This window comes from Pipistrellus kuhlii, unplaced genomic scaffold (assembly GCF_014108245.1).
Source record: "Pipistrellus kuhlii isolate mPipKuh1 unplaced genomic scaffold, mPipKuh1.p scaffold_m20_p_1, whole genome shotgun sequence".
Taxonomy (NCBI): domain Eukaryota; kingdom Metazoa; phylum Chordata; class Mammalia; order Chiroptera; family Vespertilionidae; genus Pipistrellus; species Pipistrellus kuhlii.
The window spans coordinates 156901300-156909082 of record NW_023425404.1 but is presented as its reverse complement, the minus strand read 5'-3'; positions in this window follow the sequence as shown (position 1 = coordinate 156909082).

Genomic DNA, 7783 nt, shown 5'->3' with positions numbered 1-7783 from the left:
CTATGATGTTTCAGTGAAATGCATTAAAAAATGGAAACACAAGGACAAATTGACATCAATGCAATAGTTAATTGGAGATTTTAAATAGTTTTTACTTCTTTGAAAAAATAAGTCAGGCAAATAAATAAAGATTCAAGGAAACATCTAATCAAGGTTAAAATGACCTGCATGCTGCAAAATCCAGTATGTAGTCACTTCTCGGTCTCTAGCTTACTTGAATTCTCTCAGTGCAACCTGACAGAATTGATCATTCTCTTTCTTTTCTTTTTTAAAATTTCTTTATTGATTATGGTGTCACATAATTGTCCTCATCCCCCCATTCCCATCCCAAACCCCTCCCCATGTATACCCACCCCCTGTTGTCCATGACTTTTGGTTAGGCTTATATGCATGCACACAAGTCCTTTGGTTGATATTTCCCCTTTGCCCCCACCCTCTCCTACCTTCCCCTTGAGGCCAGACTGTCTGATCGCTGCTTCTCTGTCTTCAGGTCTGTTTCTGTTAATCAATTTATGTTGTTCATTATTTCCCCTAGATGGGTTATAAGGAATTCCCTTATAAGGACGGAAACTGAAACAAGCCATAATGGTTATGCTGAGAGGCAAATGAATCAGTCTGCAGTGTGTTCTTTTCTGGGCCAACAGTTATTCTGAGTCCCCATTTCAATGTCAAACAGTTCCTTATGTGTACATGTCTGCCATGGTATTTCAGATCTGGTTGGTTGACAAATGGTGTTGATGCAGTTCCAACCATCTCTGATTTGGTCCTGGGCATCCTTCAGTGACACACAGCTCCTGTCTGCTAGTATGGCAAGGCGTTGTCAGAGTCTTCCATCTCTGGACTGATTCTCTTCTGTCTTCATGGCTGGGGCACTCCTGTCAATTCCTCTCTGTTGCAGGAAACATTTTTCTACTCGGCTTTGCATTTCCCTCCAATCTTATGGCTGCACCTCCCAAGTCTTCTTCACTGCAGTTTCTGCAACTCTGACCTCTAAGTACTGGAGTGTCTCAGAGCAGCCTTTCCTGAATCGAAACTCACTCTCTGGATGATCTCATCTAGACAGTGCAGTAATACCAACATATTAATATTTGTTTACAATAGACATTTCTATCCAGCCCAGATTTTTTTTTTCTTAATTGCCAGCTTCTTTCTTTACATTTCCATGTTGATAATGCAGAAAGAACACAAACTTAGCACATTCCAAACTGAACTCTTCTCTATGCCAAACTTGTGTTCCCCTCCATCTTATCAATTCTTCTAGTTTCCCAAGCCACAAGCCTTAGAGTCATCTCTGGTTCTTCTGTTCCATATCACCCCTACATTTAATCTATGAGCAAAGTCTGTTGGCTTTACCTTCAAAATACATCTAGAATGGATTATTGCAATAGTATCTTAATTGGTCTCCTCTCAAGTATCTTTGCCCTACCCCCTCCAGTTCTGGTTTCAATATACTAAGTGAAATGATTCTTTACATCATTATGCCTGGAAACAAAAAATCACAAGAAGACTGAGACTCAGAAAAACAATAATGGAAGAATTAGGAAAGATCTTCAAGAGTAAATATGTTTCATTAGAGATCAAGGATAAGATCATCCACATCCCCAAATTCCCAATTACTATCTGTGGATGCGAAAGTTGGGCTAGTATAAAGGGATGATAAAAAAAATTTGATTCACTTGAAAGGTGATGTTGGAGGAGAGTTTTATGGATACCCTGGTCCACCAGAAAGACAGACAAGTGGGTCTTAGAGCAAATTAAAGTAGAAACATCCCTGGAGGCAAAAAAAATGACAAAACTGTCTCACTTTGAGCACATCATGAGGAAGCAGGGTTCTTGGGGAAGAAAGTAATGTTGGAAAAATAAAAGGCATCAGGAAAAGAGAAAGACCTAATATGAGATGGATGATTCCATAAAAGAAGCCATATGCACGAATCTGCAGGAGCTAAGCTGGGCTATTGAGGACAGAACATTGTGGAATCACCCATTCATAGGGTCGCCAGCACTTGGACCTGATTCAATAGCATATAACACACACATTATGTCAGTTTTTTAAACTAAAAATCACTAGTGTCTTCCAATCTCACTCAGAGTAAAATGTAATGTCTATACACAGTCCCTACATGGTGGTCCCTTTCTGCCCTCTTCTTTTTTCACCTTTCCCATTGGGTCCCTTTGCTCAAGCCAGTGGCCTCCTTCATGTTTTTCAAATCATCAATCAATTTCCTGTTCAGATTTTTGCCTTTGTGATTCTTCTTGCTTAGAAAACTGCCCTCAATATTTGTGGGGCTCACTCCATCACCCCCTCACACTTTCTACTCATTATCATCTACTGGATGTTAATGTCTTCCTTTAGTGTCCTATTTTAAATTATACCATTATCACTATCCCCCACATCACTTTTTTTTTCTTTTCTTTTTTTTTTTCCTGTCTCTCCACTAATGGAAGCCCCATGAGGACAGAGATTTCAGTCTGTTTTGTTCACTTCTGTTATCTTCAGCACAGAGAGCAGTGTATGGAACATAATAGAAATTCTATAAATATTTATTGGATATGTGGAGGGATGCCTGTATATTCTTACAAGGTGGTGAACTAGAGAGGTTTCTAGCTTCTCCTCTAAAAGGCACACTGGGGAGAGGAAGAAGCATGGGTCTAAAAATTAACATAAAAAACATGAGAAAACACATTTATCCTTCACAAGGAAAAGATCTGGTGTGTGTGTGTGTGTGTGTGTGTGTGTGTGTGTGTGTATGTGTGTGTGAGTGTGTGTGATGGGGGTTGGAAAGTGGTAAGAGGCTAGGGTAGCAGGTTTTAAAGAGGATGAATAGGTATGTGTTGGGAGGGTAGAATTAACTTGTGCTCTTGTCTGTACACTAATTTGCAAAGAAGACCATCACTGGACATGTTGCTTCTGTGAAACATAAACAGACGCGGTGATCATATTGCCTGCTGTCAACAGGATTAGATTCATTTTTCTGAAGTGAGGTTTGATAGTTTGTGTCTTTCAAGGCATTTGCCCATTTTTATCTAAACTGTCAAAGTCATTGACAAAATATTTTTCAAAATATTTCCTTGTTATCATTTTAAAATCTATGGTCATGTCACCTTTCTCATTCTTGATATTAATAAACTAAAAACTCCTGTGGGAGTGGCAAACTGTTCAAAACAGGTGAGCACGAACAGCCTCTCTTAAGAATTTGCCCCTCACATTGTCCATGGACACAGACAATAGAGTGGGGAAGGCCTGGGAGGGGTGGGTGTGAGGTGGAGGGGATCAATGTGAAAAACAAACAAGCAAGCAAGCAAGCAAACAAACAGACAAACAAATAGGACACGTGTAATACTTTCAACAATAAAGATAAAAATAAAAATACTTTAAAAAAGTACAAATTGGTAGATACAAAATAGTCAAGAGGTTATAAACTACAGCATAAGAAATAGCTATCAAGACTACATTATAAAATTTTCAAAAGCCTCCTACTATTTAAATAAAAAAAAGGGGGGAAGGTAGAAGAATATCATGTAAGGAAAAATATCCTGAAAGTAAATTACATCTAGAAAACTTGTATTTTAGAAAATTAATTGTAATACTAACAACAAAACACCCATGAAAAACACACATGATGTCAAAACAAGCCAGAGAAAAATCATTTGAGCAAAAAAATGAAAAAGGATCTCAAATCAAATTTATAGAAAATATTCCTTTATTAACTTTTGGTCAAGAATATGTTTGTATATTTTCAGAAAACAACTCTGAGACCATGTAAATTCTGGCAACAGAGAGGAAATGACAGGACTACTCCAACCACGAAGACAGAAAAGAAGCAGTCCAGAGATGGAAGACACTGATGACACCTTGCCATAATAGCAGTCAGCAACTGTGAATCACTGCAGGTTGCCCAGAACCAAACCAGAGAGGGTTGGATTGCATTACCACCATTTGTCCACCATCCAGAACTGAAATATCATTGCTGACATGTACACATAAGGAACTGTTTGACATTGAAATTGGGTCTCAAAAGAACTGTTGACACAGAAAGAAACTCACTACAGACTGATTCATATGCCTTTCAGCATAATGATTACCGATTGTCTCATTTTTTTATTCTTATATTTCCAGTAGGACATGATCTCACTCATCTAGGGGAAATGGTGAACAACATAGACTGCTGAACAAGAACAGACCCAGAGATAAGGAGCCATGGGCCAGACTGTTGGACCTCAAAGGGAGGGTGGAGATAAAAGGGAGAGATCAACCAAACGACTTATGTGCATACATATGAGCCTAATCAGTGGTTAAGGACAATAGGAGGGTGGGGGCATGAGTGGAGAGGGGTGGGACATTGGAATGGGGGGTTGAGGACAAATATGTAATACCTTAATCAATAAAGAAATTTAAAAAATATATATTATTTAAAAAAAATTTTTAAAAAAAGAAAAAAAGAAATATGGTTAATAATCTTATCCAATAAATGAGTAATATGCAAATTGGCCATACCTCTGATACACTAACAAGCCACTCTCACCAGCCATGCCCACCTGTCAATCAGAGTGAGTATGCAAATTAACCCCAACCAAGATTGCTGCAGCCACAGACCGCAGGAGAGAGGCTTGGGTTTCCTAGGCAATGGAAGAAGCCAAGCTTTCCACCTGCACTTGCTGGCCTAAGCCTCCACTCAAGGCTACAAAGTTTCAATTATACAAGGTAAACAAATTCAAACAGAAATGGAGGCAGCCAAGGAGCAAGCAGAAGGCTTGGCTCCTCTCCAGGCTACAAAGTTTCAATTGTAGAAGGTAAATAAATTCCAGATACCAGGGCCTCAGATTGGGTTGCTACAGGGCATGGCCGGCCTGCAAACCACCACAGGCCCCTCACCCAGGCTTCCCCATGCCTCAAGGGAACCCCCACCCTGATCCGGGACACCCTTCAGGGAAAACCAACTGGCCCCCACCAATGCACCAGGTCTCTATCCTATTTAATAAAAGAGTAATATGCAGATTGACCATCACTCCAACACACATCATGGCTGCCCCCATGCGGTCAAAGATCCTGCCCCCATGTGGATACAAGATAGCCACCACAAGATGGTCAGCAGGGGAGGGCAGTTGGGAGGGACCAGGCCTGCAGGGGAGGGCAGTTAGGGGTGACCAGGCCAGCAGAGGAGGGAAATTGTGGGCAAACAGGCTGGCAGGGGAGCAGTTAGACATCAATCAGGCTGGCATGGGAGTGTGATCAGGCCGGCAGTCAGAAGTGGTTAGGGGCAATCAGGAAGGCAGGCAAATGAGCAGTTGGGAACCAGCAGTCCTGGATTGTGAGAGGGTTGTCCCAGATTAGAGAGGGTGAAGACTGGTCTGAGGTATACCCTCCCCCCTCCCCTGTGCACAAATTTCATGCACCAGGCCTCTAGTATTGAAATAACTATCTATGGTGCCAGGTGGGTACTGGAAATAGCAGAAGGAATGCTATGAAAAGCATATGATTGTCTAACTGCTAAACTGTACACCTGAAACTAACCCAACATAATAAAGAGGTAATATGCAAATTAACCATCATAATATCATAAGATGGTTGTTCCCACAGCAGAGGCAGGGTTCCTATAATGAGTGATGATGAGGGACCTGAGGCTGCATGGTGCCGGCTCAGGGCAGGGGACCTGAAGCTATGCCCCCTGCCCAGTGGGGCTTGACTAGGGGTCTCAGGCTGCACCGCCCCCCCCCCCCCCCCGGTACTGGCCTGAGGGACCTGAGGCTGCACTCCCCAACCGGTGAGGCTTGATGGGGGACCTGAGGCTGTGCTTCCTGCCCAGCATTGGGCCAGCAGACTTGATGCTGTGCCCCCTGTTCAGTGGGGCTTGACAGGGTTGGAGCCAGCCAGGTCTGGATCTCATCCAATGGGGGTGGACTGGCCAGGTCTGGGACTTGTACAATTTCGATGCACCCATGGGTGGGCAGGGACTTGACTCTGGGTCCCCCAACATGCTCCAGACTCTGACAAAAGGAAGATTTTCATATATATTTTACTAATTTTCTTTCATCTCTGACACTTCTATTATAGAGAAAGGACAAATAGCAATATTAAAATATTTCCTCTAATTAATTCCCTTATAATGTGCATAAATTTCGTGCACTGGGCCACTAGTAAAAAATAAAATTGAGCAAGAAAAGAAAAAGAATGAGTTCTCCCAAACTTTTCCCTGCTCCGTCTCGCCCACTTATATAAGGAATCATGGATTACCATGTAAGGAATTTGTCTTCCTCAAAGAGAGTTAAGTGAGATTTTAGAGAATTGCTTGATAGCATGGGATTAAATTGGTAATAAATGATAGTGGGGTTTCTGGAAACCCCAAAATGTTCATGAACTATTATAAATCTATAATTTCTAAAGAACTCATGAGCCATAGAAGCAAAGAGCTGAAAATTCTTTGCTCCCACTCTGGGGTGTGAATGGGGCGGGCACCATCAGCATGTGGGAGCAGCAGTGGTGGCAGGAGTGGGGCTGCTGGCAGACAAGGGCCTGGGAGGCCACGGTGGGAGAGGCTGGGTAGGTGTATGGAGGATGGGCCAATACCTGCCCCTTTGCCCACCGCAGCTTTGCTGCCCACAGTTCCTTTCAAGTTATATGAAGTCATATACTGGGCCCCTAGGAATAATAATAAGAGAGTATTTTGAAAAATATTTTTCCAATAAATTTGATTACTCAGATGAAATGGACAAATGCCTCAAAAGACACAAATTACCAAAGGTCACTCCAGAAAAAAAAAATATAATCTGATTAATTCTGTATCTGTTAAAGAAATGAAAAATTTCATTAAGGTTATTTAAATAAAGAAACCTGCAGGCTTAACTGGTAAATTCTCCTAAACATTTAAAGAAGAAATAATTCCAATTATACAAAAACTCTTCCAAAAAATTGAAGAGAAAGAAATATTTTCCAACTCATGAGGCCTGATACCCCCTTTCCCCAGCCTTCTCACTCCTGAGGATACAACCAGAAGTCAGCCACCTACCTATAACCCAGAAGAGAGCTCTCATAGAATTTGAACATGTTGAGGGGTAATCTCACATTTCCAGCTTCCAGAACTGTAAGAAATATATTTCTGTGGTTTAAAAGCCACCAAGTTTAAGGCATTTTGTTAGAGAACCCTAAACTGATTAAGAATCTATCCCTTCTCTCCTGTTCTCCCTTTCTCCTATAAATAATACCTCTACTTAGTTCTATTTAATCTACCTGTTCTTTATTTTTCATATCTAAGCAAATATGTATATAAATATGTTCCTATTACACCATTCTATCTTTATTATAGAGTGGTTACATATTTCAAATGTTGCTCTAGACCTGGCTTTTTACATTTAAAAATGTAATCCTGACAATCACTCAATATTATGCATAATTTTCCCCCTAAAATTTTAAAAACAGCTTCATAAAATCTCTTCGTGTGTATATCTATATTTTCTTAACCACCCTTCTATTGATGGACATTTGGATTATTTCCATTCTTCTACTATAGCAAACAAGGCCACAATGTATAACCTAGTACTTTAGTCAACTTACCTAATAGTAGAGAAACATGTAAATTGACCATACCTCCACTATGCCCATAGCCAATCAGAGTGGGTATACAAATTAACCTCAGCCAGTGGATAAATTCCTCAGCTTCCCATTCCTCTAAAAGGATGATTCTAGGAAATCTTCCACATCTTGGACAATTCCCAGTAAGATTGCACCCAGTTGCTTACACTGTTACTCTTCTCATTAACACCTGATTTGTTAGCTTTTTTATTTATT